Source organism: Eschscholzia californica, unplaced genomic scaffold, assembly GCF_041429995.1.
Source record: "Eschscholzia californica isolate CP2 unplaced genomic scaffold, dmEscCali1.0.p SCAF_5, whole genome shotgun sequence".
NCBI lineage: Eukaryota > Viridiplantae > Streptophyta > Magnoliopsida > Ranunculales > Papaveraceae > Eschscholzia > Eschscholzia californica.
Genome location: NW_028238472.1, coordinates 34780519 through 34804646, shown reverse-complemented (window position 1 = coordinate 34804646; position 24128 = coordinate 34780519). Strand labels below are relative to the sequence as shown.

At 36.0% G+C, this 24128-nt stretch overlaps 1 long non-coding RNA gene and 1 pseudogene across 13 annotated transcripts; both read right to left on the bottom strand.

Moving 5' to 3' along the window:
- Window positions 1-3698: 3698 nt before the first annotated feature.
- LOC147538810 (exosome complex exonuclease RRP44 homolog A-like) lies at window positions 3699-12270 on the bottom strand (annotated as a pseudogene).
- Window positions 12271-15232: 2962 nt separating this feature from the next.
- Window positions 15233-20659, bottom strand: LOC147538809 (uncharacterized). Of its 13 annotated transcripts, none has more exons than XR_015225517.1 (12): window positions 20351-20644; window positions 20196-20244; window positions 19717-19825; window positions 19586-19627; window positions 19297-19421; window positions 18612-18788; window positions 18073-18522; window positions 17129-17291; window positions 16831-17029; window positions 16601-16731; window positions 16207-16306; window positions 15233-15441 (listed from the first exon to the last, which is right to left on the bottom strand). It is a non-coding gene; the product is annotated as an uncharacterized LOC147538809 (long non-coding RNA). The 13 variants fall into 13 exon arrangements; XR_015225511.1 differs by having other exon boundaries at window positions 17114-17291; window positions 20351-20635; XR_015225518.1 differs by having other exon boundaries at window positions 17164-17291; window positions 20351-20635.
- Window positions 20660-24128: the final 3469 nt, after the last annotated feature.

The window sequence follows — 24128 nt, the reverse complement described above, 5'->3', positions numbered from 1 at the left end:
GTGTCTAGAGAGAGAGAGTGAAATTTTTTTTTTTTTTTTAATGGTCGCCGGCCGGAAAATTTTCCGGCCGGCGACCTAATCGGAGAAGGTAGAGGTGAGGTGGAGAGAGAGTGAGGTGAGGTGGAGAGAGAGAGAGCTGAGGTGGAGAAGTATTTCCCTAAATAAAATTGTCAAACAAAATTGACCAATTTTTTACCAAGTCTTCACACCCCGAAAACTATTTAGGTTTCCCCAAAGCGCTGGCCAAAAGAATAGCTAATGGACCCAAGTTTAAACCTACTTCCACAACATTTTGTTTCCATTCAAACATTCATGAGAAGAGAATTTGGCAACATGTACTATGAAATTACTGTAGTTGCTAACAGAGATTCCTCAAGTTAACATGTATGAAATCTATTTTATTAATAACATGATTAGCTTATGACTTATGAGCTGCCTAAAATATAAAAAATGCAGACTCTGGAATTATATTTTTGTCTAGGAGCAAATATTATTTTAATGCGAATAGTTGCCATGATAAATTGTTTAAACAAAGAGATCAAGAACACTGTCCTTTTTTAATAAACAGTTTAGCTTAACTAATATTCTCCCTCGATTAATTTAATTTTAATTATTGACTTTGTTTAAGTTATAAATTACGTTTGAAGCAACTGATGAGTGATATTACTAAGATGGCTTATTGGTATAGCTATATACTTTTACCAAGGAAATAAATTGAAAAGCAATATCAGAAACACCAAATATATATAACTAGTGGTGAATCTAAAATTAATCAAGGGGGTGAAATTATATACCAAATAGAAAGAAATTGCAATCACAATAATTAACAAAAACAAAGTACAACACAAATACTATAGTATAGAACATTGTTGCTTATCTGGGTCAGGTCTGTGTTAGTCCCACATTGTTCGGGAGAGTGTCCGGAGTCTGAGCTATAAGTGTACGACCAAGTATGGTAAGTACCTAGACATTTTTTGTGAGCTCGTGGAGCCTCCATCAAGAACAAAACACCGTACCTGTGGGCTTAGGACATAGGGTGGTAAAGGCTGAAACAGTATCGATAATTGACGATTCTTCGCTGAGGGTGGAGGGGCTGTGATATTTCACATCGCTCGCGAGAGTGTTCGAAGCCTGAGTTATAGGCATTACAAGTAATATCAGAGTCGATGATTCTTAGATGTGGGTGTTCGAAGTCTAAGCTATTAGTGCAAGCTCAAGCTTAGTAAGTATCGATCCTTTGGATGGGCTTGTGGAGCCTTCGCCAAAAACAAAACTCCGTACGTGTGGGCTTGGACTTGTGGTGGTAAAAGCCAGGACGATATGGATAACTGCTAAGGCTTGGGGCGTCACAAAGCCAATCCAAGTTTTATCCTGGGTATCCCGACAGATCAGTCCGGCCCGACGTCAGATAGTGAGCCCGAGTTGGGGCAAAGTCAGACAAGACTCACTTTTTTATCACTATTAAAGATTAAGTAATGTCAATTACATCTCATAAGATCTTTATTTTCTCTTAAAATACTAAGGATTAAAGATTAGAGAATGTAATTTTTTGGGTAAGTTAATTTGTGATTTATTTTTGGGTAAGTTTGTAATTTATATATCTTATTTTCGAGTAAGTTTGTAATAATTTATATATCCCATAAGAATTTTCGATAAATTTGTAATTTATTATTTGGTGAGTTTGTAATTTACCTCTTATCTTTTATATTTTCTATCTTTTATGTTTGTTCGGTAAGTTATTAGTTTATTTTTTTTTTTTAAATGTTTTTTTTTTGAAATTTGAATATAGTGGGACAGTCCGGGTTTTGCAGGCACGGGCCTACTCTCAGCTCAGACAAGATTCAAGCTAGTGTCGTCGTTCTTTTCAAGGTCAGAGTGGCTCGACCAAGCGTGATAAGCAACATTACTATAGCATATTATAAAAGTACATTAAATAAAAGCGGTTATCGTGCTCATCACATCTTCACGATGTACCAATGCCTTCTCTCAAAAAAAAAGAGCCTCAATTTTACGTTAAGTAGGGTCGTAAGGGTTAACCATAAGTTACAACGGTCGATTTGTATGACGAGTTTTTTATGAGGTCATTTCAAGTGTGAATATAGTTGTTTGACTATACATATGATTCTGAAGAATTGGAGAAGCTTCCTGTGTCATTAGAATTGATATGGAAGTTGTTGAAAGTGTCTCGAATATGGGTTTGATATCAAACCCAACTTGCAATCTGCTAACCCGCTTTGAAGCTTCGGCACGAAATTTTAGACTTGATTTTGAACTTGTTGAAGTGTCTTGAATATGGGTTGATATCTAACCCAACTTGCAATCTGCTAACCCACTTGGAAGCTTCGGCACGAAATTTTAGACTCGTTTAGCAAGGTTGATCTCCACGACAGGGTTGGTGTGCTAAGCAAGTCTCATGTTAATGTCATTACTAATGTTAACGATATTCATTTATATTTTGGAAATTAAAAGAGAGTCGGTTAAGCAGTGTCTCGGTGAGATCAGGGCGTTAGTGGTATATATAAACTAAAACCTTGGGAATAAGATATTCATTCTTACAAAATCTCTTGTGTAACTTGTTTTCTTATCATAGCAGAAATCATCGCGTCGTTATTCGACATGGAGCAAGTCTCACCATCGGAATCACGTAAATCTCTGTGTTCTTAGTAATGTTTATTGTTTTTCTTTGTTTACTTCATTCCGCCACACCCATCTTGTTGAGCAAAGTGTTGTGTAGTTTACCATACAAAAACAACTGCAGGCCGGCCATAACAGGCCAAACAACGGAATAACTTCAAAGGGAATAAAATGTTTAATGTAACAACAAAATAAACTACCTACCAATTTTAGTTACTATCTTGTTTTTTCTTCTTCATCATCCTTGTTTGATTTAAATCCAACATTAGGGTTGGGTGTTTGTTTCTTGTTTGACTGCCTCCGCACTTAATTAATAATAAGATCCATTGCTTCTTTTAACAAAAAAAAAAAAGATCCATTGCTATTTGATACTCTTTTTTCTTTTTGATGCAACCATTGCTACTCAACCGCTTCCCAAAATAATAGAAATAATAGTAGTAGGTCCACCATCCTCTGGTGTAACAGTTGGACACCCCTCTTAAGACCATGAGGTCGTGGGATCGAGTCTCGGTGGAAGCAGTTGCCGTCAAAGATTTATCCTATGTAATTTAGGCTATGAATAATGTAAAAATTTGTCGGGCTTCAGGCCTCTTTCTGTCTCAGTTTAAATTAGGCAGTTATCGTGCTCATTACATCTCCATGATGCATCAATGCCTTGTAACGACTAACGTAGACCGTAGTCGAATTCTCAAAAAAAAATAGTATAGAGAGTGAGAGAAAATACAATTCCAACCTGGTATAAGCATATCGCAAACTCGGCATGATATAAACAACTGTAATTTCTGGTACAATGCTACAAACAAATGCTAGCAGATAACTGAAACAGAATTTGCCGTGGTTTCCAATGCAATTTCGTAATTCTTACGATAAACTTAACTTCTCAGTAAGATGAACAGAATACATATTAATTAGGTGGTATACTTCAACCCTGTGATAAGACAAAAGGGTTGGAGCTGATTACTACTTACTGAAGTTTTACTTGCAGGTTACCGAAACTATAAAAACTTTCTATGGATTCCATGTATTGATTTCTTCTGTTTCAATTGAACAAGTTTTGAGGGGAGTATGAATACTTATCTTCTAAATGAGAGTGAGTTGGAGCTTCGGTCGATTGGGTTGTGGTTCGACAACTTCCATGTGAATTCTGACTGCTTGTAAAACGCTATAACTAATGCTACCATCCATCTTCCTTACCTTCTGATGCTCCTCATCCACAAACCATTCTCCTCCACCCTTCACTTCTCTCGATGTTAAGTACACTGGCCCTGCTATACCATACCTGTGACATTTCAACAATGTTATAGTCATCAGTTTCAAAATATAAGAAGACATTCAAGGGTCAGGCATCAAGCTATTTTACAAATATGTATTTCGACATTATGGTTCAGTTCGTAGGTTAGTCTTCTCCTTCGGGCTTTAAGCGATTGAAGCAGGCAGCAGGCTGGGCTAAACTTCTAATTGCTTTAAGCAATTGGAGCTCGCCTCCTATCAATATATTAGTATATTACTGTAGTACATTCTGGTTTCTCTCAAGTGCAGTATTAGAATCCCATAATATTCCCGTAGTTTGATACATTGGCCATTTAAATGGTTGTGAGGAAAAGATTAAAAGAAATTATAGAAAGCATACTTGGGCACAAAGACAATAAAACCGTTGGATCTTATCTTCACTATTCTTGCTTCAGTATCTGTAGGCCTGCAAGAAAAAAGATAAATTCTGAAAAACTGAAACGAATAAAAAAACATAATTTGGAATATGGCAAGCATCAGTAATGTGCATAGCAACAAGTGACATAAACTCGAGGAAAGGGGAATCAAGAATCTGCACTATATTATGGCCTTCTGTGCGCAAGAAGTAAAAAAAAGGCTTTGACAGAAACATTATCTTACTGTCAGCAATGCTGGTAAGTCGAGGCCTGTCTTGGAATATTGGTGGAAGCTTGTAAATCCCCAAAGCTGCGGCAAGCAACCTGTGCACAATGACATCTGCACGAAAGTGAAGGTTACCAACTCGGATTATCAAATCTCAAGTACAAGATGCATATGATATCAGAAGGCGTTTTTAAGGCCGGAAATTTTATTTTTATTGATAAGCTAATTACTAACCTGCATATCTTCGAATTGGAGAAGTGAAATGAGTGTAAAGAGCAGCCGCAAGACCATAATGCAAGAATTCTGGAGGAGTGAGATCCCCACTACAGAAATAAACTGCCTAAATGTGTAAACCAGGGAAAAAATGAACAGGTCAGAAACGCTAAAAAAAACGAGTCTAAATTGTAATTAGAGCTTAGTTGTGCTATGTGTGGAAATTTTACCTGCGTCATGCATCTAGTTGCTAATACCCGGATAAGTTTATTAAAATATGGATCATCAGCCTGTAGAATATCTTTTATATTTGAGTAAATTTATTCAATTATAGACAACTTCTGATGATAAAACGGAAGATACCCATTTCTAAAACGTAAAAGACATTATGAAGTTGACCACTTTAAGTAACGCTTGGAGGATATTGTTGAACTGGGATTTATCTTACCACAGCACGATCGAGTGAATCAGCGAGAGCTTTTGAAGATGACACGTCCAATCCCAGACCAACAGCAGTTGCAGTACGCAGCAAAGGCTCAAGCATATCTTTGGTTGGACTTGGATGACGCCTGAATCCATGTCAAACTAAGTTCAGTTACATATTAAGAATAACAAAAGAAGCTCAGAAAAGTGGACAATTCCTTTAGGCTGAAAGAGGCATATAGCCACTAATTTTTGTTTGAATTCATTGTGTATAGGTCATCTTACCTGAATGTGCACCAATGAAATTATGGAATAGTTATTTTAAAAAAAAAAATTGATTTCAAAGATTGCTTCTTCAAGTCTACCAATCAATTTCCCAGTAGGGCAAAACGCAACAGAACCAAACCTTCAGAGTGTGTAGCATGACGAGGTAAGTAATTAGCACTGTACCTGAGTAGTGAACACACAGGAAAATGTTTCAAGATTTTTTCTGCAACTGAAATATTAGCAGCAAGCATAAACTCCTCAACCATCTGATTAGCCTCTCGAATTTGATACATTCCTGTGGAAACCAGTAGAATTAAGAAATAAATAGATAAATGAAGTAAATCTAAGCAATACATTGTACTGGTGATAGTATATGAAATGAAATCTCAGACCATTTTGTAACTACAAGAAGCAAAGTATGAAGTATTAAACGGAAGCAATAGCCTTATCAGTTGCACATTCAGGATGTACACTTCGTAAATTTCCAAGAAACGGCAGTGGTACACAATAACAAAACCTATACGAAAGGACCATGAGCTCTATGAGTCTACGGATAAAATCGTTTGCAGGTAGAAGTTAAGAGAACTATGCCGAAACTCACTCTTTCACGACATACTGTCAAAGGGGAGATGGAAACAAATAATTATTTATTCTAGCATTCAATTACTGTCGTCCTAGAAACGTAACATGAGATCCATAGTTTGGGATACACCCAAATTGATATTAATCCTGAGAAATATATTCACAACATCGCAGACTGCAGTGTAACTTGTTAAGTTTGTGGTCGTCCAACTCAAAACCAATGGGGAACGAGTTGAGATGATCTAGATGTTGTATGCTCGGTTCGAGTACCCTTTTCTCATATGGGACTATTCTACTGAGCCTATCAGATTTGGGATCGGGCAACCAAGAAGTTCCCCATTCTGAAGCAAAATATATGATATATCTCAACTCAACTGCAGACAGCTTTGGGTAGCATTCAGTTAGCACATGTTGTGGTTGTTGGAATGTCTTTTGCCTCAAAGAAAGGTTTCGAGCATGGAAAGATGGGAGTTTTCTTATCTAATATATGGGAGTTTTCTTATCTAATAGATGGGAGTTTTCTTATTTATGAGTGCCACTTGAATCACATGTACTCATATCACAAGTTAGAAAGGGTAAGCAAATTTCAGCCACAGTAGTTACTTACGTTACGTTGTACATGTGGAACTAATGGCATTATGGCACTACCGCATTTTATTTATCTTAAAATCACATACCAATGTCCATAGGATCGTGGGTTTCAGTGTCAATTTGGAATTTAACTTCGGCAGAAGCTAGAGTTAGAGCTCCTCTTTCGATACGTCTGAGCCTCATAATCTGTATTAACATTTTGTTAAAATTATATGATATGGAATTCCACATAATAAAACTGTAAGTAAGCACCACTCAACTGTCATACAAGCATACCTTCGCTAATGCGTTCATATTTCGCAGATCGGTAGTTAATGGGTCCATAAGGCGGCTGCAAATGTCATATAATGAAATTTAAATGGTTAGAGAAAGAACTGAGAAGGATATTGAAAATGAACTGCTACAGAACTTGAAAGGAAAAATTATGAGACTACTGGTTCACATCGGCGAACGGAAATTAATTAAATCAGGAAAGCAGGAAAAGAATATCAGTTTGCATCCAAGTATACAGTTAATGTTGTTTCAACTGATTGATATTGGTGCTGATATCTTGGTTGCTTTTCTCAAAAGTTGAAAAGTGGAGCATAAGTAAAATACTATGTAATATAATCCGGAATGTCCTTATAATATTAAGTGGCGAAGTTTAACTCGAATTGCTTAGGAATATCAACAGTGCAAATTGAACTTGAAAATGCGGGGTTATCAAAGAATGCCAAGAAAAACAGATAAAAAGAAGAAAGAACATAAGTTAACCACCTATCATCCATCCTGGCTTGAGCTTCAATATAAGATAATGCAGCACAGGACTTGATAACACTTTTTGTGTATTTAGTAGAAATAATCTCTGCTTCAGGTGTCATTTCCTGAAATCAGAGGAAATACAAATGTAAGTCCACGACAACAAACTATTCTACATAAAAACCAATTCAGGAAATTGTTCGAAGCTTTGAAAAGAAAGAACACATGAATAAAGACAATGCTAGGGTAGGATGTTGAAGAAGTCACTACATTGTAATAATTTCTCTCGCTTGGTCATTATTAGACCCCTGACTCTATCAAAATCAAAAGGTATCATGACTACAGAACCCTAAATCGACCTCTTTCTTAAATTCAATTTCGGAGAAGGAATAACTCAAGAGAAGGCATCCATTTATTTTTTTAAACTGCGAATTACTTTTGAAAAAAAAACCCAGAGCGCACCATCCCTAGAAAGCGAGTTTAAACCGACATCATATATGTGATGTTGAACGTATTAAGAATCATTCCAGCCAAATTTTTTTGCAGCAGAGAACCACAACGTCCATATCTGAAAATATATCATGCTTTTGAAATGAGGTGTTTTATATTTTACTTATTTTTAGTCCATATTATCTAGAAACCTAAAATGGTTAAAGCATATACCCAAATAACAGAAAAGGCCAGCCTCTCCACGTCAGATCGAAGAGAACATATATCTGCAAAAAGAAACTTACTATTTCAAAGAACATAGTAACAAAAAGACTTATTGATATACTCTTCAATACTGGTATGTGTAACATGTGTAGCCAAAAGAACATGTACCTTCTGTTAGAGGCTTAGGAAGCATATCGATGCGGCGCTCAACAAGATAGACTGATGTTCCCCTTTGTGTAGCTTCATCATCAAGAGGAGTACCAGGGTGCACGAAATTTGTGACATCAGCAATATCTGTATAATGTTGTTTAAGATTCACATAGAGGCTTCAAAATTTTACAACAAATAACAAGGTCACAAAGAAAAGAGAAAAATGTGAAGATGAGTACGTAGTACTCTGGTGACTTTCAGGTCCAGAGAGAGGTATATTTCTTAAAAAGAGACGGAGAAAGATATAATTAAAAAGAAAGGTGCAATAGGATACGGACTCCAACTTCAAAATGTCCATTGGATAAGGGTGTGCAGTGAAGTGCGTCGTCGATATCTCTGCAGCCTGCACCAACCAGAGGTGTTGTAAATTAAGATTTAAGATTACTTCTTAGAAGTAACATTTAAGAAATTCATAGATCACTTGCAAAAGGGCATCAACAACAAAATAATAAACAAAAGTAGCAAAAATTGTAAATAAATAATAATAATAATAATAATAATAAAATGGTAATTATTTTTAGAATTGTTATTATAATGGGTTAACAAATGTGGGGATATTCAAAGAAGAAAAGCACAATACATAAGACAGTTCCATACCTGGAGGATCAACACTAAATACACGCAAGTGCCGAAGATCTTGCCTGTTAGGATTTTCTAGATCTACCGACGTCACTGACCAAGGTAAAGGTGGCAAACAAGACAGTACTTGTGCAGAAAATGGCCTAGAATCTATATCATTCTCGATCAAGACAACCTGACAATGAAAACGATTATTCAGTCAAAAGAAAACCTTTGAATACCAAGCATTGTAAACTTGGCCAACTTATCTGTGGGGGAGATTTTATTCACCAATGATAGAGAAAGATCCGCCTTCATAGAAATTCAAGGATTCAATACACAACTAGAATCAGTTTACAGTTTACCTCAGTTTCGGTCTCTCAGTCACCAATTTCACCTATCGTTCGTACATAATGACCAGATGGATACCGAGATAAATAATCCCAAGAATCAACAGCCACAATAATCCTCTTATCTAAAAGATTACCAAGCTGTCGAGTTTGAATCCGAATCTTAGGAATTCTACGATCTTTAGATACAAATAATGCATGTGCAACACCCCCAGTAGCTGCCGGCATCGGCATTGGCTCCAAAGAACCACAATAACTGCAGGAAATCATGTAACTATAAACCAAGAATGTTCGTCTAAATATACTAAAATATAGATAGAAGTCAAAAAGTTTTGAAACTGGATGTTTTCCTTTCGATTGTAAAACTACGTTAAATGCATCAACTCATGGGGCAAGTCTGTTTGATACAACGAAAACAAAAGTTAAACACATACCCTGGGATTTTGGAATATTTTACATTTTCAAAATAACATTAATAAATACCTGCTTTGTAAAGTATAATGATTCTTGAAAAGTAAAAAATGAAACGAAATATCAACAAAGTTTCCGACTCTAGTACTTGACTATAAAAATGCAGAAAAGTCTACCCAAGATATATAAATAATTTTATGTCAAATATAATATAAAAGTAATATTGACTTACGAATTCCAATTACGCTTTATAATACCAACAACACGCCCAGATGTACGACATGAACCAACATCCGTGTCAGAAGAACCTTGTGCAACATTTATATTTCTAGGAGCATCATCAGCGCTGTTTGGAACTAAATGGACATCTTCCTCTTCGTCCTCTGAAAGTAAAGGCAGCAGAACAAGGAACCAAGATCAATTAAAAAGTATCCTTGGAAGAGACATACCAAGAAAAAGTATTTCCAACATCGTTTTGCAAACTTCCCCACACTGGCAACAAAATATGGGATACCAAAAGCACTTTGATAACTTGATATAACATCTAGTTTAATCTTTTACCTTGGTCTAGTTAGAATATAGTGAACTCTAACAACCATAAAATGATTCAACCAACCAGTACCACAATAGTTCTTCAGAGTGCTTGCTTATAAAACAAATTTGGTTTAATCTATAAATTCCCATTATCTGGATTTATTTTTAACGGTAATACGGAAAAAAAAAAGTTGTTTATCAATAAATTGGATTGACAGAAATGAAAATATTCCCAGAAGGAAGAAACGTGACAGAGTCAAGATAACAATCACCAATAATTACAACTCACAGATGAACGTTATAGGCACTACACCAATTTGACATACAATTCGGCATGCCATGAACGACAATAACAGAAGTGAAAATAACATTTGGCAAAAACTTGCTTTCATTGTCAAAAAAGACTTCATTTGAAAATGTAAACATTTGGAATGAAATTTCTCAATATATGTTCAGCGTACCATCATCCGCTAACGAAAGAGACGTTCCCTCATGCCATTGATCTTTTGGCAAGAGCTCCACTGCCACTATATCACCATCAAAAGCCCTATTCATGTTACTCCGTCCATGAATTATTATTTCACCGATGCTCTCACTGCCAACATAGGCCTCAGAGGGATTGTAGCGGTTGACACGAAGTTTTCCTTGATGAAAAATTCCACGATGCAAGCCAGAAGTAATTTCTGACAAGGGTTTGTGCTGGAGTAGAAAATGAGACAACTCTTATAACCGAGATAGAATATCTAGCTGACTAAGCAAAGGTCATTAGGTTTTATCCATTGCCAATCTAAAGAAGTAGAATTTAACACCAAGAAGTTACAACAATATGGCAATGTACCATAAAAAAGAAACTAGATGCACCTGAAAACAGTCATACCTCGGTATAAATGGCTTTTTTCTTTGAAGGTCTCATATCTTCAACTTCTTCCATTTCTACATCTCCAGAGATTGGTTGCACAACTAGATCCAGTAAATCTGGTCGATCTAGTGATTTGATATACGTTTCGACTGAAAACAGGGATAATTAACAAGTGAACTTCTTAACATTGTACTGCTGAAAATAATCAATAATGTCATAAGAGACCAAATGAGAGATAGGACTTGATAGGGGAGCCAAATGAAATGGCAAACAGAAACTTAGTATGATACCTGTCTCTGCAGCAATGCCCTCTTCAGTCGCCTTCCTCCTATTCTCCTTATCATTGGTGATTAGTAAGACGCGTACACTAGTACCAAGATGGCGTTGATACCAATCAGTTGCAACGCGGATTGCTGAATAACAAAAGAGTCTCATCAAAATATCTTGTCAATTATGAGACTTATATCAAATTATCAACAGCCTCCACAAAAACTATGTTTTCCAGTAACACGTTTCATTTTTTCCGTTATCATGAGCATTTGGACATAGTAATAATAGAATCAATTTATTAACATTTTACTAAACAACTTCGTTTGGTCCTTCCACATGATATCCTTCATTAAGATGATGAAATTAGCAAGAGACAAAACCAAACTTACCTCTATCATTCCTATCGTTAGGACTCTCCCCAACCATGGCCTTGATATATGTATCCCTATCAAGAATCAAGATTAAACTAAAGTATAAATTTGCCCAAACTTCAAACAAAATTGAACTAAAAACATAACTAATAGAAATTTCAGCTCACTTATGATGTTCATTTGAAAAGACGAAAAAATTTCGAAGAGAGTTGCTGCAAAGAGTCCTTAATCTATTATAAACAGATAAATTCTTGTTCTTCACTTCTTCCAACACAATTGAAAGAACAACAACATCATCCATAGCCGGATTCTCAAGCAAATCAATCTGAAACATATCAAAACAAAAATATCATAAAACCTAAATCTTTGAAAAAGAAGAAGTCCCTCGGGAAAAAAGAAAGCAAGTTACCTGATTGAGAACAACATTTGTATCAACAATGAGAATAGTAGAAGAAGAAGAAGATGAAGTTAAACGAGGTTCCTTGTTATCACAAACTTTACATATAAAGCTCCACAATAGATATCATCTCTTAAGTAATGTTCCCTCACAACCTGGAATTTAACGACAACAACAACAATAGTGAAAGAGAAAGTTTCAATATCTTTGAACAAGTAGAGAAGAAAATACTAACAGAAATTTGGGGTTTAGGGTTTGGAAATGGAAATTGATAAACACTACCTTTAAAACTTTGCCTTGCTTTGTTTTTCTGACCAATGATTTATTCTGCAACATTTTAGTTTTCGGCTTCGAATTTTGCCGCCGATGAACAAAACTTCGCACTAGATTTGATTGATCGTATTTGTATCAACATAGTCATAGACGTCATAGGCTCATAGCTCATAGGAGATGCTTTGAGTGCTACTTCGGACTTGGGTTACCTTCACCCAAAAATTTCTCTTCACCGTTCCAATTTTCTCTTCTAATTCAATGAAACACTCAACAAAAACTTAATTAATCCAACGTGTCTAACCAAAGCCAGTGCGGGGCTCGGGCTCCCAATTTTGGGAGCCTCTAAATTTTGGAAACCCAAGGATTTTGTCTCAATTCCAACGTGGGGGCTCCCAAATCCAAAAAATGTGCATGTGTGGTGTACGCGTGTTGAATTTGTGTTTTAATTTTCACCCATTACATTATTATATTTAAAATCATTAAAATTTAATAAATAATTAAAATTCATACATAGATCTAATTAGAATAACTGAAATGCACCCCCATTCTCCTTTTTCCAATTTGAGATCAATATCCTATGAAGAGCAAGTTGTTCGGGAGTCATGTTCGAAGTATCTTTGCCCACCAAGTCTATCCCCATTTGCGTCACTTTAGCGTTTCATTTTTTTTCTTCCATGACCAATTCTTTTTCTTTCATTTCTAATTGTTTGTTTTAAGGTAGTCGACTTTCTTTTTCCGGATTAATGGCGTCATTGAGAAGTTTATCTCTACTCTCCTGATTCGCATTTCTCTCATTCCAAAACTCAATCGTTGTAGAAGTTTCAGTACTTCTGGATTTATCTCTAGCCTCCTTGCTTGGTTTTCTTCCAAGTGGTCTTTGTTGGATTGTGGAGGGAGATCCTTCGTCTTGGTCCAAAGAAGTTTTTCTTTTGTTTGACGAAGTTTGAGATAAGTTTGATGACCATTTTGGATGGTCTTTCAAAATTTTATAACAATGTTAGAACTTAAAATCTTTTTTTCCCATTGTTTTGTTTAAACAATAGTTTTGCGGAGTTTAACTGCAAAAATAAAAAACTTAATTTCAAATTTGTGTAAAAAAAATCTTAATGTTGTTAAAATGTAATAATAGTAATTACCCGATCATCATCATTTTCTCCGCTTTTTGGGTCTTTGCAACAATGACAAATACCCACAAAACTTCGCGCATTGCTTGTTAATTTCGCTCCAACGACATTTAAGACCCTTTGCTACACGATTTTGATTTGTACGCTCGTTGAAGTGTTCGGTAATCTTGTTCCAAAAAGTACTCGCTCTTTGATCATTCCCAATAATTGCATCGGTGGCAATATGTAAATAATCATTAACGAGCACACTATCATCTACTTGAGTATAACGCTTTACCGACGACGTTGGCGTTTCATTACAATCAAAATTTTGTTCGACCACATCATTCGATAAATTAACTTCATCATAATTGAAATCGGAGTTTAACATTTCTACATAGCCAAAATTATTGAAATCGGGATTTGGACTATCCATTGAAGAATTTGAGAGAGAAAGATGAAAAATTGGAGTTTAACTTGGAAAAAATTGAGAGAGAAAGATGAAAAAATGAGAGAGAAATAAGAAAAAATGAGAGAGAGGTGATATTTAGTATTGGGGTGGATCCCCTTTAATAGGGGATCCACCCCAATACAGCCGTTGGGAGTCTCCAACTAGCCGTTGGGGATTCCCAACGCTAAAGTTTTGGGGCTGGGAGCCCCCCAGCTCGGGCTCCCAGCCCCGGGGCTCCCGGGTTGGGCAGCCAACGTGTATGGACTGGGGCTCCCAATTTAAAGGGGATCCACCCCAATACAGCCGTTGGGAGTCTCCAACTAGCCGTTGGGGATTCCCAACGCTAAAGTTTTGGGGCTGGGAGCCCGGGGGGAGCCCAGCCCCAGGGCTCCTGGGTTGGGCAGCCAACGGGCTGGGCTGGGGCTCCCAAAATTCAAATTGGGAGCCCCAGCCCATGCACGTTGGCTTTGCCCTAAGTATGAGTTGAGTTTCCCTTTTCTAAGTTGCACTAATGAGGTACTCAATTCAAAATTCATCTCCAATGCAACACTAAAAAAAAAACTCAACATTTACTTTAGATATACTTTTGGTTCTTATTTTAATATATAAAATGGGAGCCCGGAAGCCTGGGGCTACCAGCCCCACCGAGAGCCCAGCCCCGGGGCTCCCGGGTTGGGCAGCCAACGGGCTGGGCTGGGGCTCCCAAAATTCAAATTGGGAGCCCCAGCCCATGCACGTTGACTTTGCCCTAAGTATGAGTTGAGTTTCTCTTTCCTAAGTTGCACTAATGAGGTACTCAATTCAAAATTCATCTCCAATGCAACACTAAAAAAAACTCAACATTTACTTTAAATATATTTTTGGTTCTTATTTTAATATATAAAATGTTGATGTGGACCAATTAAGATACAACAATAAATTTTGAGATATTTATTGTTGCCACATTATATTGAGACTCTAGTTGAGTGTTGCATTGGAGAGTGATTTTTGTCAAAAACTCAAGTAGTCCTGTGTCGAATTGAGTTTTGTAAGTTGAGTGTTGCATTGGAGATGCTCTAAGCATTGTGACATTGGAACCAATATCAGAGACATTTACAGATTCATGGACTTTGGTTGATTTAGACTTTCATTGACATATTAGTGGATTCATTTTTTTTTGTTGAAATACATTTTGGTGGATTCTAATGTCAAAAATAAAATAGTTAGATTTGTCAATTAAGAAATGAGCGATTTTCATAAACATTGGTGGTTTTTATTTTATGAACAAAAATAATGAAATTGGTATATAAATATCAAATGATAAAAGAAGTACTAGCAACAATAATATGTATTCTTTCAACAAAAAAAACAATAATATGTATTACTTTCAACACAAAAAACAATAATATTTATTATCAATGATTTGTGATGACCTTTTATATATATATATATACTAGGAATGACCCGTGCCTCCGGCACGGTGAGATCTATATATAAAAAACAAATTTACTAATAGAATTTTGAATAGTAAATAAAAATTACACAACTAAAAACTATGAAAATGGAAAGGTTAAAAGTTGTGTGTCTACTGCACGCACGTTGCAGCTCCTTTGGAATTGTATCCTTTAAGGATCTAACCAAGTCATCCTGAGGTTCAAGAACTTTGAACGAGAAGCATTTATCTCTTGCATAGAGTACTCACTACAAATTACATCAAATAGAATAGTTTAAACAAACATGATTGCAATAATTTCGACATACATAAAACTAAGACATTAAATCACAATTAGTCCATATTCAGATAAGTATTAGTAATTTTAGATGAGATATTTAAGACTTCTTACAAATCATAATAATAGATCACAAACTTATCAAAGGCCATTAATTATTTGATCTGAAGCCTAACTGACGTAAGATATGAGACTAAGACAACATGGTAACTTATATAATTTTAGGGTAAATAGATGGAAGAAAATATCTCCCTACAGAAACGTAATACTAACTTAACCTTATGATCAATGGATAAATTTTGGCAAAAAAGTTTAAATAATCCTACTTTCGAAGTTTTATATGGGGGATAAAAGTTTGATAAGTTAATTAGGAATATAATAAATTTTACAAAATCGAGAAATTTGAGAGGTTAATCAGAATATATACTTTTAATAATAATCAACAATACTAAAAAGGATTACATGATCTAAGATAGAAGGGGTATAGTTATACCCTCAATCTCCAAAGGTTTTGAAGTTTTATGTGCAAATGAATCGCAAGGCAAGTTTTATGTAAAAAGTTTATGTTGGTTTTTTTTTAAAAAAACTAAGGCATTCTAAAACAGAGAAATAAGACAAGTTCAGGAAATTGGTCACATTATCTGTTTTCCGAGATATTCAACAAAAAACAAAAACATCAACGCACAAAATTGTTAACCAAGATATCATTTAAAAGGAAACTGAGGTAAAATACTACCTTTCCTCGAGGGTGGTTCATCGGAAGGAAGCTTCTAGCTGTTTTCCATAATCTTCACAGTCAGATAAATAAATGAAACGCCTATCCTCGATCCTTGCAGCTTGAAATATGGGAAACACAACACTTAAGTAATCGAATGTGGACAAGTATAGATTATGTGAAGACGACAGGAATTTAAGAGTATACATGACCATGTGCATTAATTGGAGATTGTAGACTTGTCAGTTCAAATAGGAAATAGATGGGATGGTAAGTACTGATTTTAAAGGAAAGTGAGACGTTTCCGGTCAATTAAATAGAGAAACGGATGGTGAAATACCATATGTTTCAAAACTTTATAGTTTTAAACAAATCTTTGATATATTTACCAATATTTAAAGATGTAATAACATACCAAACATGAACAATATTGTCCACCAAGATTTGTTGAAAACTTAGTCCAAATATGGTATCAAACTTTGAGATGGACCTCAGTGAATAAACCCGAAATTGGTCCACTTCTATATTGAATGGCAACAGATTTACCTGCAAAAGTAGGGATATAATGCATACATATCTTATTGTAGAGTAATAAGAATTCATGTAAGTGAGTAAGGAGTATAAGCAAACCATTTTTTGAGGTACCTCATTCGGCAAATACATCGAGGAGCATAGGAACCAAAACGTATAGCAGGAATCCGTAGTTGTCTTCTTCTTATAATCTCAACAATTTCTCTGTTTTTTTCTATTATTATGGATGAAATGTAATAGTATGTCATCAAATGGACCTTAGTGAAGAAACCCAAAATTGTTCCGGTTCCACATTGAGTGGCATCAGATTTACCTGTAACAGTAGGAAGACAATATATACATATGTTATTCTATAGTAATAAGAATTCATGTAACTGAATAAGGAGCATTAGCAAACCATTTTTTGAGGTACTTTATTCGCATTTGTACTTCGAGGATCATACGAACCAACATGTATAGCAGGAGATCAAGTAGCAGAGGAACAAAAATCCGGGCGTAAGAATCATCCTCATGTCCGTACGTTTCTTCTTCCCAGGCATGACTTGTCCCTTCGGCACGAACGATTTCCTAAAGCACTACATGCGTCATTAAAGGGTGGAGAAAGACAATCAGTTAGAAGGATTACAAATTAAAACATATAAAATATGCTGCCTGTTGTAGCTGAGTTGGATGAGAAATCTAGGTTTTCCCCACATGTCATGTGTTCAAGGCTTCATATGAAAGAGAAACGACAAAAAAATATTTAAATCCAAGTAGATTTTAGAAGGATAATATAATATTTAAGTTTTTTCCCGCATGTCATGTGTTGCAAGACCTGCAATAAGTGGATTAACATTTGGGTATAGGAGCAATGTGTACAGGAGAAATGGGAGGAGGTGAGAACCATATAAGGGAAGCTACGTTCTTCTTAGAAAAGCAATCAGATGATGGGATTGGGATAGAAGGTGGACTTTATGTACAAATGTGTCGAGATAAAACACATCAGACTCACAAACTATGCAACAGACAATACTGAGCATAACATGTATAACCAGACATGGTCTCAATAACATATAGGCACACAGTGGTACGAAAATAACAGGTGGTTTACAAACACATCACATGAGATTAAACAATTTTTTTTTTATAAAAGGTGGTTTATATTCCTCAAATAAGATAGACAGATGGCACCTAATACATTGCCAACCATATGGAGTACATCATAATCACCCGTTTTACATTCCTGAAAATAATATATATAAATGACACTTGATACATTACCAACCATATCGAGTACATTATAATTCATTGGTAAGTAACTGTACGGGTTTCTACTTTGGAATTATTGCAACCATATCAAACTCATCATCAACTTACCTCCCAAGAAGACGACTTCTCTGAATCTTACTATCAAGTTGCTCGAGGGATGTTCTTAGATATTTCGTCTCCTACTGAAAGTGAGTCCAACAACGGGGAAATGGAAGAAGCCCCTTCAACACAAAGGACTGATACTTTGAGGTTCTCCACCTGTCTTGATTACTCTAGCAAAGAACAAAAGTAGTAGTAGAAGATCCAAAGTATGAATCCAATTTAAAGAATGTTTTTATTTTCTTTTTGGGTTTTAATGTTCTGGTTGATGTACTTGTCATGAAATTTTTGCAACGATAATATATAAGTAGATGCAATTCGAAATGTCATAAAACTGATCAGATCTGCACAAATGAATTCAGCATAGGTTCAGAATTGAAAGTATTCTGCAATTCGAAAGGAGAGATTCTAACCGACTTTCCGTACGCTCCTCAAAGGAAGATCTTCATTTTCCGCTATCTGGATTCAAGTTGAAAATAAATTATGTCAAGAAAGGTTGTTTTCTTTATAAGCTCATCATAGGCTTTAGGCAATTCAGTTTCGACTACCTTTTTCGATCTTCTTCCTTTTAGTTGTATTGGGTTCAGAGAAGTTTGAGGAGCAATGGCATGGGATGGAGACGAAAGACCTAACATTGTTTCAGTTGTCTACGATCGATTTGAAAGGAAAGCCATGTCCTTAAATTTGTCGAGTGCTACAGAGTGAACATGCTGCTTTTTCTCGTACTGGAAGAACATTAGAAAAATCAGTTAATGAAGGAGGTATATACAAACCGAACAGAAATCTTTTTTGTGGCAGTAAATAAGTCGAGTCATGCTATTATTCAGTTCATGTTCTTGAATTTTGAACTGTCCATTACTTTCACTAAAACAGGTAACTCGTTTGGTAGTCAATTTGAGATTGTCTGAAAAGAGTAAAGGTGAGTATCAAACCAGACCAATAAAAAACGATGCTTCAGAGTATCTTTTGAACCCCAGTCCCAAAATATTCGGGTTGGTTGTGAAACCAAAATATTTTGACTTAAACACTTCAAAACAACAAAGATGCTAAACGTAAACCAAATCGAAAGTGCAAATGTACCGGACATGCCGACATTTACTATTTCATTTTTACTTTAAGGACTACCAAATAACCATTTCCGGAGCATTGGGTAACGACTACGGAATAAACATTTTCACTTTAACAACAAATATGCCAAGACCCACAAAGGAAAATGTGAAAAAGGATGTTTACATTAATGAACAGGAACAGTTGTATGCCCCTTGAAGCTTGGCATTAACACATTCATACTTTGGAAAACACAGTTGATTACCAATCGATTTTGCTTATTGATAAATTGGTTTCCAGTAGTGAACCCTCTACGAGAAGAATAGGAAGAGATGTTGAGGTACTGTACACATTAGTTCCAGTAAAAAATAAACAACAGCGAAACCAAAATTTAGGCAAGTAGGAGAAATATGAGTCAGAACATAGAAAATTAAAAGTAGTATTCTGCAATTCAAAAGGAGAGATTGTAACCGACTTTCCGGACGCTCCTCAATGGAAGATCTTCACTTTCCGCTATCTGGATTCAAGTTGAAAATGGATTATGTCAAGAAACGTTGTTTTCTTTATAAGCTCATCATAGGGTTTAGGAAATTCAGTTTCTACTACCTTTTACGACCTTCTCCCTTTTAGTTGTATTGGGTTCAGAGAAGTCTGCTTTGAGAATCACATTTAACCCACCAGATTTCAATCTATTTTGGAACTAAAACCCCAGATTCTGAAAAATGTATTATGAAAGATAGGGAGTTTAGATATAGGTTATGATGACCTCAACATCCAAAACTCCCTCAACGATAGCTTGAGGAGGAGAAGATCCAAATAAGAAGAGTAAATTCATCATGTATATGAGAAAAGTATAGTATTCTCTGCGTGTATTAAAATTCACATACACATTTCATCAAACATGTAGTATGCACAGAACATTTCATAATGTATTAAATGAACATGTGACCATGTCGAACTCATTTGAAAAACAAAATTGAGAAATATGAAAATTCTAAGAAGCACAAACAAATTGTGAGAACACCAAACCAAAAATTTGAAAATTAAACATTCAGAGAAACAGATTGAGAAGAAAAAATACCAACCTTCCGGCGTCGACTGATACAATTTCCCCATCATTCAGGAAGAACCAAACTTGAATTGAATATTTTAGAAGAATTGAAGCAAATCCACCACCAAAAGTGAATCAAAATTTCGTTGTTTTAAGCTTACCAAGGATGAAAAAAACACAAAGATTTACCTAATTTAGAAATCTGAAACACTATAACAATAATCTTAGTTCAAGACACAAGAGATTAGGGTTTTCCAATCTAGAAATGGGATAAAGAGATTGAGAAGTAGTGGAACCCTAGGGCGAGCGATTTTGTTGGGAGAGCGAAGAGAAATGGTTAACAGAAAAGAGAAGACAAAGGGAGTGAGGAGTTGGAAGGACGACAAAGAGAGAAGACAAAGGGAGATTGAGAAATGGTTTACAGATCGAATGAAACACAGTTAGGAACGTGTTTTTTTGAAAACGCAAATCTCCAGCTATCCCAGTTCAATGGTTAAGGCCTACACGCGTCCGCCGCCCACCGTCACATTTTGATGACTATATTTGTCATTCTTACCCGAATTCTAAAGCTTTATATCCTCTTACTGAGTATCTCAATTTTAAGAAATTTTCAGACTCTCACTAGGTCTTTCTCAATTCGGTTATCACTACCGTTGAGCCTACTTCGTTTTCTCAGGCTGTTAAATCATCTCATTGGCGTGAGGCAATGGAAAAAGAAATCGCCACTTTAGAATCCAATAACACATGGACCATTATAGACCTTCCCTCGGGAAAGAGGGCGATCGGCTGTAAATGGATATATAAAATCAAATTCAAAATCGATGGCTCTATCGAACGATATAAATCTTCTCTTGTAGCAAAGGGCTACACCCAAATCGAGGGTCTCGATTTCCATGACACCTTTGCTCCAGTCGCAAAGTTGGTTACAATCCGAGTCCTTCTCTCACTCGCAGTTGTTAAAGGTTGGTCTCTTCACCAACTAGACGTCAACAATGCCTTTCTTTAGGGTGACCTCGATGAAGATGTCTTCATGAAACTTCCTCTTGGTTTTCCAAACAGGGGGAGTATAAAGTTTGTCGTTTGCAAAAATCACTTTATGGCCTAAAACAGGCATCCCGTCAATGGTTCTCCAAATTTTTCTTCGGTTCTAATCAAGAAAGGTTTCACACAGTCCCTTTCTGTCTATTCATTATTTTCTCTCTGCACATCCCCTGTCAGTCTATATGTCTTGGTTTACGTGGACGATATTGTCATCACTGGAAATGACGAAACTGCAATTTCTAAACTTAAATCCTTTCTCCACACCACTTTCTCTCTCAAAGATTTAGGTCGTCTTCAATATTTTTTAGAGATCGAAGTTTCTCGATCCTCTAAAGGTATCTTTCTTTGTCAACGAAAATATGCTCTTGACGTCATTAAAGACTCAGGTCTTTCCGCCTGTCGTCCCTGATAGGCCTAAAAATAGGTCTATTCCCGCAAGTATACGGGGTCAAGTTATAGTATTGAAAATAAGATCGAGTATCGTCCCAAGGGATAGGTAGGTAACTTCGAATATTGATGGCGAGTTTAGCCCAATAATCAAAATGTCAATAGCTACTTAGAATAAAACACACACACACCCCACTCATAAATTTGATAATTGATTTGCAAGAAATAAGAAAACGAATAAACTAACTAAACTATCTAAGTGAGAGGTGAGAGAGATTCAGGAGAAGAGTCGCAAGAAGTCGGACAAGATTCGGGAGACGGCAAGAGTTGATTCGGGCTAAAGTTAAGTGAGACGGATACTTCGATCCACAAGATTGACAATGACAAATACTATGTATTTATTCGCATGAAAATGTAATTAACTTCACCCACATTGACAATCCTAGGTGTCATATATAACTCGAAATCTAACATAATGAACTATTTAGATTTCGAAAGATATTCTTTAATAACACAATTCAAAATCAAGAATGTATGATTGACTATCATATAAAACTAATTTCCTACACTATCATTCAAGATCTAAAAGGCATATCTCATCTAATAATTCAATAAAAGCATGAAATATCTAATTATAATACATGAATGACAATAAGGTTATAGAATCAACATGAAATGACAATCAATAGGCATCGACTATCAAACTTACACACACTATCTAATGGATTGAGAATGAACAAGTATGACACTAATAAGCATAATATGTCCAATTAAGTGTAATCGATCAAACGTCACTAAGTATCGATTATCAACTAAGTAAACATTATCGAACTTCATGTCAATTAGACGATTAAGATCGAGGCTTCTAGTTTATAAAACTAGATGAAGACAATTAAACTCACATGTAAACAAATAATAAGCCAATCATCACATTCAAATCATGCTTCAAGAGTATCCGAATACGAGAGTTCATGTATCGAAATCCGGGAATCCATAATGATAAATCTACAACTATGTATTGTCCGATTTAATGTGTCAAATACAAGCGATGTTCGACTCTTAAGGTGATGTCTATAAGTACTACGTATATCCGGAAATTATACTTAGTCAAATAAACGTCCTAAATCGGTTAATCCCGAGTCGTCGAAATCGTCTTCTAGTCGCCTAACTATGTGAAATGCATGACAAGACACATGAAATTATGATCAAAACGATAATCGAATCAAATGAACATCAACTCATAATCAAAACATCAAATCATATTAAACATAATCACGAATTCATCACATTTCATCTCATATATTCGACACACTTGATTTAGCTAACATGGTGATTGAATAATAAATGTAAAGAAGATGATGAGAAATCCCCCTTTTTCGATGTGATTCGAGGCTAGGTTCGTCGAGAAAAATAAGTCTCTAAGTGTAGTCGATCTCCCCGTAGCGAATTTCTGGATTTCCCTTTAATATGGCACTTTTGGGTGTCCCCGAGTAAAAATCAGATTTCCCCATAGCACCCATCATCATCTTCTCCATCTCAAGAACATCCACCATTAAAACTTCACCAAGCTTTCTCTCTCTAAAGATTTTTCACCCAAAATCAAATCAGATTACATGGAAAGATAGATCAAGACATGGGGAGTAAAAGCCCTATGGTTTTAGACCAAGAAAGTTGCCGGAACACCATGAAAAATCCGGTCAAAGAAACACAAATTCCGGCCAACCATGAAATCCGGCCAAATAAACTTAGATCCGGGCCAAAGCACCATGTCCCTAGCCGTCCCGCACTACCCGAGCTGCTCCATTGACTTTGTCGGCCAAGCTTTGGCCGGCCTTAGTGATGGCCGGCCAAAACTTGGCCGACCCCTCCTTCTTCTCTCTTTTTCCCTCTCTAGCTCAACTACTAAACCAAACCCTAAGAACCCTAAAAAGTTGATGATTTGGTGAAGAAACCCTAGCCACCTTCTCTCTCCTCCTCCCAACTTGTGTATTTTCTTAATGGAGAAGATGATGAATAGTTTACACTACTAAAAACCCTAGGTTTCTCTTGACTTAGTCAATTCATTTAGACTTTGTTGACTTGGGCCCAAGTGAGTGCTCCTAGAATCTCTACACCTTCCTTCATCTTTGAGTATTCTTGACTTTGGGCTTGGGTTTGGGCTTTGCTTCTCACATAGGAATCAAGGGGGTGCCTTCATAAAATCTTTGTTTTAAGACCGAACCTCGACTTCTTTCTTTCACAACTTCCCCGTCCGAACTCGGAATGGACTTCCGTTTTCACCGTTGGACTCGTCTTTGACTCCTCTTCTCATATGATTTGCTTGAAGTCCTTTTCTCTCATTTTGGGCACATGAAATGATAGCGATAATTCGCTCCCTTTATTCCGAATTCCATGTTTAGCTCCAAATATGGTACCTAAACTAGAAAAACACATAAAATATTATTCATAACACTCGAAAATGACTAGTTAGTCTAAGTTAGGCGCCTCAAATGTGACATTTTCGTGTCACATCAGTCCCTCTCCATTTCTAATGGAACAA